This window comes from Fukomys damarensis, unplaced genomic scaffold (genome assembly GCF_012274545.1).
Source record: "Fukomys damarensis isolate Sample0158 unplaced genomic scaffold, DMR_v1.0_HiC HiC_scaffold_9, whole genome shotgun sequence".
Lineage (NCBI taxonomy): Eukaryota > Metazoa > Chordata > Mammalia > Rodentia > Bathyergidae > Fukomys > Fukomys damarensis.
The window spans coordinates 24773841-24783525 of NW_022900921.1; positions in this window are offsets into that span (position 1 = coordinate 24773841).

A 9685-nucleotide genomic window follows, 5' to 3' on the forward strand; every position below is an offset into this window, starting at 1 on the left:
TGTCTTGGAGAACTCTGTGCAGCATCCTGGAGTTGCCTACTTCTACACTTTTATCTGAATGAGAAATGCATTTCTGTGTTTGGGGGGACAAGGCATTTAACCCAGGTACATATTTGTTTTAGTTAAGAGATTTTGGTTTCTTTTTTCAATATCTAATTCTAGCAGACCTAAATTATGAGGGGCAGTGTTCTGCCCCCCATTGTCCACCACTGAATTCCACTCCTAGAGAGAACCATGTGCTACCATCAAGCTGTTTCTTTTAGTATTTACCTCCAGATGTCTGAACAGCTCAGCTCTGGTGCTATTTCTTGTTTATTGGTTTACTATATTTTAGACACTTTTGGCTTCCTCCTATAAAACATTAGGATTTAGTTTACTCTGCTCACCACTCCTTCCCCTGATACTCTCAGATACCACCCTTCTGCCCATCCTGCCAACACAGATTCCGGTTCAGTTCTGTACTGATGCGTTATCACCTCTGTGCCACATTCCCATCATATTACAGGGAATGTCCACAGGTAGCATATTCCTTCTGGAAATAACTCTTTACTTTTCATCAGTGATGCATCTATTAGGGTTTGTCTAGTTTTCTTTCAGGACTTAGGGAGGAACAAAGTAAATTTACTAAAATATATAAATCTTATGTACCCAGCTTAATGACTTTTGCATATGGTGTTCCTGTGGTGGCACTGTTGACTGAGGTCAAGATATAAAACATTCATGTTGTCTTAGAGGGTTCCCTGAGGTCCCTGTTTAGTTAATATCTACCTGTCCTTGTCCTCCCTGAGATAGCCATTATTTTGACCTCTGTCTCCATCAGTGCTCCCTCTTATGTAAATAGATTTTTCGCTGCACTGTGTGCTTTTCTGTCGGGCATTCTATACTCATAAAGATTTTGAGGTTCATCTTTGTGGTTATGTCTAACTGTTATTCATTCCTTTTTACTACCAAGCTGTATTCCTGGGACGGAAATAGCACACTGAGTTTATCCATTCACCATTTGATGCATATTTGATCTGTTTCCAGTTTTGACCATTATGCATAAGGCTACTCCAAATACACTTGCATCAGTATTTTTGTGGATAAATGTACTCATTTCCCTGGATGTAAACCTAGGAATGGGATTCCTGGGTCAGAGGATGGTATATGCGTAACTCTAAGAAACTGCTAAATTCTTTTCTAAAGTGACTGTACCACATAGACCTCACTGGGGCACCTTGTCAACCCTTGCGATTGTCAGTTGTTCCTGATTTTATCTGTGTGCTGTGTGGACAGTGGTTAATTGTGACTTTAGTTTACATTCTCTCGATGCCCACTTCATATGCTTATTGGCTATTTGGGTAACTCTTTTTGTGAAATGCCCTTTCAATCCTTTTCCTCATTGCTTGGACTTATTGGACTTATCTCCAGACAGAACCATAGAGAACCATCCATGGTCCTTTCTGTTTTCCAAAGGGGCTGTCTAGGAGCTCTCCCCTCTCTCTTGGACTAGATCTCTGCTTTCTGGATCTGATATCATTTTTACTCCCTTGTTTTTGTGATGCACAGCTCCAGGACCACCTCTTCCTGCTCCTCCTCCTCCTCCTGACCCCCCTCCTCTAGTTTTTTGAGACAGGGTCTCACTGTGTAGTTGACACTGCCCTAGAGCTCACTATGTAGCCCAGGCTGGTCTCAAACTCTCAGTGATCCTCCTGCCTCAGCCTTCTGAGTGCTGGGATTACAGGCATGTGCCACCACACCTGGCTACAGAGCCTTCTTGTGAAAGGGTACTGAGCTAAATCCCTAGCCTGTGAGAAGGAAAATTTTGAAGACCTTGAGTGTTTGAAAAATATCTTGATAGAATCCCACTTGATTGGTGATCTGACTGGGTTTAGATTTCCTTTCCCTTGGAACACTAAAGCACTGAACCTTTGGCATCTGGCTTCCCAAGTTGCTATTGAAAAAACTCATGCCATACCAATCCCTGATTCTTTTTATGTGACTTTGAAAATTTTTTCTTTGGAAGCTTTTGGAATTTTCCCCCTTGCCTGTAAGATTTTCAGAATTCCACAAGAATGTGTATTACTGGGGAAATTTTCACTGACTATCTGGGATCCTCTATAGACCTTTTCTTTCTGGAAACTGCCACTCTACAGTTCTGTACATTTCTCAGATAATCCTCTCCCTATTTTCTATAGTTTGGATGTTGAATGTCCCTCAAAGTCTTATGTGTTAAAGGCGTGGTCCGCAGCATGGTGCTGGTGGGAGGTGGTGGAACCTTTAAGAGGAGGGTCCTAGAGGGAGAAAATTAGGTCACTGGAGGTGTGTACTGGAAGAGGACTGTGGGACTCTTATCTCTTCCTCTTCCTCTTTCATTTCCTGACCATGAAATGAGTAATTTGCTCAACCACATGCTACCTACCATTGCTGTCTGGTGCTGGGACCAGAGGCCAAAAGCAATGGGTTTGCCCAATAATCAACTGTAACCTCTGAAACTGAGCCCAAATGAACCTTCTTTTCCATTAGTTATTTATCTCAGGTATTTTCTCATAGTGATGGAAAACTTGCTAACACGTTTTCTTTGTTCTCTCATCCCGGAGCTCTTGCTGCTTGGATGTTAAGTCTAGACAGATCCTCTGACTTTTTAAATCTTTTCCCTTCCATGATGCATCTCAAAGAGATTTTTCTCAAATTTATCTTTTAACTGTTTTATTGAATTTTTCATTTTATATTTTAATCTTCTGGAGCTTGTGTTTGGTTTTCCATGTATTTCCATTTATATTTCCAGAAGAAATGGGATGACCATGGATGACTTAGGTACATCCATGAGTGTAGGCAGGAGGCATTTAGGGACCAGGTTGGCCAAATAAGTAGGGTATAGTATATTGGAGACAGGTGGGCATTACAGTGAACTGGAATATGGATTAGTGCTGGTCTTTATTTTGAGGAGAAGCTGGATATCTAGGTTTTTGTTGCCTATACATGCCAGCAATTAACTTGGCATTAAAAAAATTAAAAATATTAGGGAAAACACTTTTTTTTTTTTCACCAGGAATCAAATTCAGGTTCTTGCACTTGCCAGGCAGGTGGCAGAACCACGGAGCTAAATCCCCGGCCCAAGAGAAAACACTTTTTGGCACAAGTTGCCATTTTGTAAACCTCTAGTGTGGACACTCATGTTTTTCAAATGACTGTTCTATTCATTCTTTTATTTATTTCTCATACCAGTCCTGTGAAGCTTCTTGCTGCAGAGTAGGCCATGTGCAGAACTTGTCTCAAGGACTAAGCACATTACTCTATTTAAAGTCTTTTTTCCAAGACAGTCTTCACTGTTAGGTAGCTATGGGTGTATGCTGCTCAGATCTACATGCTGTGAAGAAAAAAGTTACCTCACAGGCTCCAACTGCCCCAGCTTCGGGGTCTTCTATGATTTGTATGTGGTTTGTCCCCCAAGGCTTTGTGTGCTGGGAGCCGCATCCCCAGTGCAGCAGTATTAAGAGATGTCGAGTCCTTTAAGAGGTGTGGCCAACTGGGAGGTTGTTACCACCCCTCCACTCTGTAGCTTCCTGTCTCACCATGTGATCTCTGCTTCACACCTGCTCCCATCACGATGCCACCTGCCAGGAGGTGATGGAGTCATGGGGGTTCTTGCTAGAGCCTGCACCATGCTGTGTGGTCTTTCAGCCTCCAAAACTGTGACATAATGAACCCATCTTATTTATAAGGTATCAGATATTTCATTGTAGTAACAGAAAATAGAAAATAGGGCCCATTACGGTGACTCTGCTGAGCCGCACTCTGCCTGGGCAGCTCTCAGCCATGACAGGCCACTGCTGGTGGCACACTCTGCTTGGGGCTCCCCAGTGTGACGCTTTCTCTGAGCTGCATGGCAGGCCTGTTGGGCCTCTTTCACCAGTGTCTGAGCTCTGGAGGCCTCCAACTGTTCTTCACATGACCCTTCCAGACTTTTCAAAACAAATCGCATGCCCTCTCAATTCTCTCTGCTTCCTTGAGGACCTGAACCGACACAGCTTCAGAAGCCCAGGCCTGGTCACAGATGTATGGAGGTTGCTTCCATTGTGGATAAGAGTGTCTGTGAACGGGAATCTCAGTCCATTCAAGGTGGATAGCAAGGGGCCTCCAAGGGTGGCCTGCCCATTCCTTCTGGGTGCTGAAGCCCCCTTGCCAGTTACTAGAAATCTCTGAACAGTCACAGAAATGGCTTCCCTCTTCAGAGCCCCCTGGAATAGTCAGGGTCTGGAGGGCAGGAATTCTCCGCTGGTTTTCTATTTTTAGTTGGAATGTAGGGAATACAGTTAGGAAGCTTTGTCTCTGGGGATATGAAGGGGTCTCTCACCCTGAACTTCCTTTAGGACAGTTGTGTCCTGGGGGTTTGATCAACTGACCCCCTTCCCAGTCCATGTCCTCATCCGCATCGGTCATTGTGTTCCCAGCCAGGCTGACCTCCCCACAAGTGTGTTTCCATGGAGTCCTGTGAACTCTAGCTGTAGCCCTGAACCAACACTTCCTGAATGACACTGAAGAAGGGAGACGCCAAGCTGTCCAGGCAGCGGCTTCTTTATGTTCTCCTATCTCTTTTCATTATCACATTTGCTCTCCATTGAATATTTCAGAATGACACTTTAGCAATCAAGGTCATCTGACCTTGGCTGTTGGAAGGGGATGGAGCTGTGTCAACTTCTAGGGAGGGAAATTCTTTCCATCTCCCTTCCTGCTGCCTCCTGAAGGTTCTGTGGATCAGAGGAGCAGCAGGAGCCTTCCGCCTGCCCTTGCCCTGCTAGGAGAATGCCATCCACGTTTCTTCTTAGTGCATCTGCAACAGAATCTATCTGTGTTCTCAGTCACAAGGGTAACTAACCTCTTGACAGAAGCATTCAGCATTTCTTCTGTAGCAGGGGCACAAGTCGCTCCTATTCAAGGACTGGGGAAGCCTTGGGGGCTGTGGGCCTGGCCCACCCAGGAGACTGTCTTTTTCCTGTATTATTCTTAGTTTAGAACCCTTAGTGGGTTCTCTGGCTTTTGGAAAACTAACCCACTTACTCTGAGAGGAAATTTGGACTCTGTCCTTGGTTTGGTTTCGTGCTCTTGTGTCTTTTATCTTTTCTCTTTTTGAAAACTACATTTCTCTTCATTTCAGCTGAGTCATTTTCCTCCTCCTCCTCCTCTTCTTCTTGACACTCCTGGGAGCCGGAAGAAGCCCTGTCCCAAATCCTTGGCTCCTCCAGTCCAGATCTTTTCCAAATGTCAAACTTGTAGGAACCTTGGCACAGAGCAGAGTGGGCTCTGGCCCCAAATCTCTTTACTCCCTGCCTTTGTTGGTCTCTGCTTTCCTTTCTCATTGAAGAGTTTTATTAATTGGCTTTTCTGTGAGTACCTTGCCTTTAAGGTTTCCAGAGAGAACCTGGTGGGAAAGACCTTCTGCTCCCTAGTATGGCCTTGCCACTGCTTGGCTGAGCTTGTCACACAAACTTCTCTGCAGCTTAAGCTGGTGGGATCCATAGCACCACTGTGCAGCCGAAGGTCTGCATGCCCATCTGGAGGGGTTTGGGTTTTCTCAGGGTCTCCATCTGATGAGCCTTCAACCACTTGTGCTTACTTCTCACTGTGTGGGGCCAGCACCTCTATTCTGTCCCTTGAAGGCTTTGTACCTGTCTCAGAGAATCCACAGAACAGAATGGGCAGGAGGTGTCAGCGTATTCTATGTGTGCTCTTGGCTTTAGGCCAAAGCCTTCCAAAATGGCCAGGAAAAGTAATATTCCATGGAATTATTTCCATGGAATTGCACAGTCTTCAAAGCATTACCTATGAATTGTGACTTTTCTTACAGCATAAGTCATTTTATCCTCACAGTTTCCCTGTGAGGGAGGCAGGGCACTGTCAGTTTCCTTATTTTGTAGCTGAGGAAATAGGCTTAAAAAGTTAACTGGTTTGCCAAGTTCTCAGAGCTGGTCCTCATTTTTTTTTCACAATCATTATTTACATTTCTGTCTTATTCCCAAAGAGATTTACCTGGTGCAAGATCAGTAGGTGGCTAAATGAGAACTCTTGCCCATGCCCCCTGACTCCAAAAGCATAGTTTTGCAGTGGATTTTAATTTTGGTAACTTCTCACTGATTCTATGTCACGTCGATGCCTCATATGAGGACATAGGATCTATTTACTTAGATGTCAAAATGTGAAGTGAAACTTTTCTTTCTTTTTTTTACTGGGCCTTCACATTGAACTACATTTCCAACCCTTAAAAAAATTTTTTTTTGAGACAGGATTCCGCTAGTTCTCTAGGTTGGGCTTGAACTCTTGCTTCTCCTGCCTCAGCCTCCCAAACTGCTGGGATTATAGTTGTGCACCACTACAACTGGCTTAAAAACTTTTGATTTGATATTTTGGCATCCTTTTAGGTAAGATATTTTATTCCTTCCTTCCTTCCTTCCTTCCTTCATTGATTCCAGGCAATGGCAGGGCTACTGGAGACACAGGTAACTGTATGCAAAAGTGATGCACTCTCCTTCATGGTTAGAAATGAGAAGCTGTCACTACTGAGGCACCATCTTGGAGAGACCATCTTGGAAGTGGATTCTTGTCCCAGCCAATGCCATGTGTGCAGTCTAACCACCTAGCAGCCTTTCCAGATTTCTGACCCACAAAATTATAAGCAGCATAAACTAGTTGTTTTATATCTAATAAGCTTTAGAGGATAGTTTTATTACATAGCAGAAAATAATTGGAACAAAATCCCAGGGACTGATAGTTCTTCCTGAACAAAGCCCTCTTTGGATCCTCAGTCCTTTGCGGAGTTTTTCATAACTTGGAGGGCAAGTGGGCGGTTCCCAGGCTCTTTAGCATACTGCTTCTTTTTTATGCAGGAACTGCCCCTTAATTTATGAACCATTAAAAGTCCTGGAAACAGTGTAATGGAAAATGGAACTAGCTGATTAGTGTTAGGCACCTTGTGAATAATGGCCCTGCTTCTGGGAATTCCCTGAAGGAGCTTTGCTTGTTTCTATGGAGTGGTAGCTTGCCCAGGCAGACCCAGTGTTAAAGAGTGGCCAGGTGGCTGTAGACCCAAAGGTGCCAGGAGTTTTGGGTTCTGTCAAGTGGCAAGGTTCAGGGTAGTGGAGTTCATTTCAACATAAGCTCAGTTGGCTTTATGACTTTTTTTTCCTGCTCTCTTTGGGAAATGATTTTTTTTTTTTATTCTTTTTGGGGAGTGATAAAAACTGAACTGCTTATGCAAGCACCAACACGTGACTCCTAGTCCATGGCTTCTTTCTTCTCTTCTCCACCCACAAAAAATAATTCACAGAAAACCTGTTCTCTGGCCAAGTCTTCCCTCCTCATCTTTCTTCTCTTCTCCACCCACAAAAAATAATTCACAGAAAACCTGTTCTCTGGCCAAGTCTTGTCCCTCCTCAGCGGGTGTGTGTGTGTGTGTGTGTGTGTGTGTGTGTGTGTATGTGCACGTGCGCACTTGCTTTATTTTTTTGTTGACTTTAGAACAAATTCAGATTTCTGACTCTGGATTTTGGGGCAAGCTACTCCAGCTTCCTTTGGAAACGTTGCTTAAATACCAGCATATTTGGAAGCCCTTCTGCCTTCCTCCTCTCATAGCCTAATAATACCTGAAACTTGGGCTGGAGCAGTCCTGAGGATTGTGGGGGAGGCAACTGCATTTCTGAACTTGGGTTAAGGGCACCCAAGTATTCACACCTGGAGCTCGAGGAGGCGAGTCCAGGGGAGCAGGGCAGCTTTTCATGCCACCCCGAGAGCTCACCAGATTTACGACGGTCTCCAGGCATGCTAAGATTTTTCTGAGACTCAGTTTCTTTATCTGGAAAGTGAGGTTCAGAAGTAACATAGTTACATAAGAGACAAAGCAAGGGACACATAACATGTTCCCAAGAATCTGTAAGTGTCACAGTGAAGGTGTTGACAGTGGGGAGTTTGTTTCTCAGACAGGGCTGGTGAGGGGGTGCCTTTGATGAAGAAAGCTCACCCTGCACGCCCACAAATGCCAGTGGCTCTCCAAATGCTTTCCTAAGTGGTGCACAAGACGAACCTTTTAAAAAATGACCCACTGGCGAAGGAAGTGACAAGGCTCCTTGATTCTCCTGCTGTCCCTTAACTGAACCACAGTTTCAGTCTTTGCAGTGGGGAAAGGTGAGGGCATCAATTTTCCTTTCTGTTCTGAGGCAGAGCTCCTCAGGGGCCGACTGCTATAAATGTAAGAGTATAATTATTCTTTTCTAAGCCATGTATAAATTAGGAACAATAACAATTGGTTTAAATTAAAAATAAACTGAAGGTAGAGATTCGAGGCTTGGAGTAGTGAAGGGCTTGTAAGCTTAGGGGTCCCTATCGAGTTCAATCCCACCTCACCGGCCAAAATGGGGCTGATATCTATTACTTGTGGGACACAGGATGAGATAAAGCGTGCAGAATGCTGATTATGGAGCCACAGTAGGCTCACCTGTGGTGCTGTAATTAATATGACAAGACTGGGTGAGTTCAGGGTGGTATGGCCGGAGACTGTGGTGGTGTAATCTGTAGTGAACCAGCTGTGTTTTGCAGTGATGAGGAAGAGTCGGGGAGAAGGCAGTGAGCTTCCTGGGGTGTGCTAGGCCACCGAGTCATTAAGATGTTGGCATCAGCTGCAGGCTCAACATGAAAGATTGGGTGCCCAACCCCAAGGGACACCCAAAGATTAGAGGAGTGAGTTGAAAGAACCTAATAGGGCACAGGGGTGGCACTTCTAGGCCGGCTGCACAGAATTCCTTCACTCTCTGGATGGCTCATACAGGGACTTAGACAGAGTCACTCCGAGGCAGAAGACCAGGGGCTTCCCTCTCTGTGAGTTAAGCATTCCACAGAGGCAGAGGACTCTCCTGAGTGTCTACAGCCTGCTTGCCCAGCTGTCCCTCATTTGCATGGGGTCTTCAAATCCCCTCAGACAGTGATACCTCTCAAGAGGAAGCTGTTTATTAGAAACATTTATTAATGCTTACAGAAAAAGATTGCAGTGTAACAACATGTAGGTCCTGTTGCCTATGTCCATAGTAGAAACATTATTATGGCTTAGCAAGCTCCATGGTGAGGATTCTGAGATTAGACAGGGTTGTTCTTCCTCAGGAAGTGGCCACTGGAAGCATTGTTTTTTCTGCGTTGTTTTAGTGATGGTTCTACTAAGTCCCAATTTAAACCTGTGTGTGTGTGTGTGTGTGTGTGTGTGTGTGTGTGTGTGAGAGAGAGAGAGAGAGAGAGAGAGAGAGAGAAGTATGATTACAGTTCTGGGCTGGTGTTTTCTATTTATTTAATTTTGAGTGTCAGCATTTTACTACTCTCCATTCTCTCATTTTAGAATAACAGGGCTATTTATTGATACAAAGGGGAGGTGTTCAGATCATCTTGTTAAGCTGCAAAGCTCAAAATAAACACTGTATCTTTATTTGGAGCTTCACATCCTTCCTCCAAGGAAGACTCATGCTTAAATCTGTATGAAGTACGAAGCCCAAGGAGAGGGGATATTTTTAATAACTACTTTGCTTACATTTTAGATTGTGCAAATGCCTCCACTGATGTCTACGTGAATCTGGACAGTTTTGAGCAATAAATACTACTGTATGTTTCCAATCACATGAAGGGTCCAAGTAAATGGTATTTCCCCGACTTGTGAGAGGGGAAGAAACAG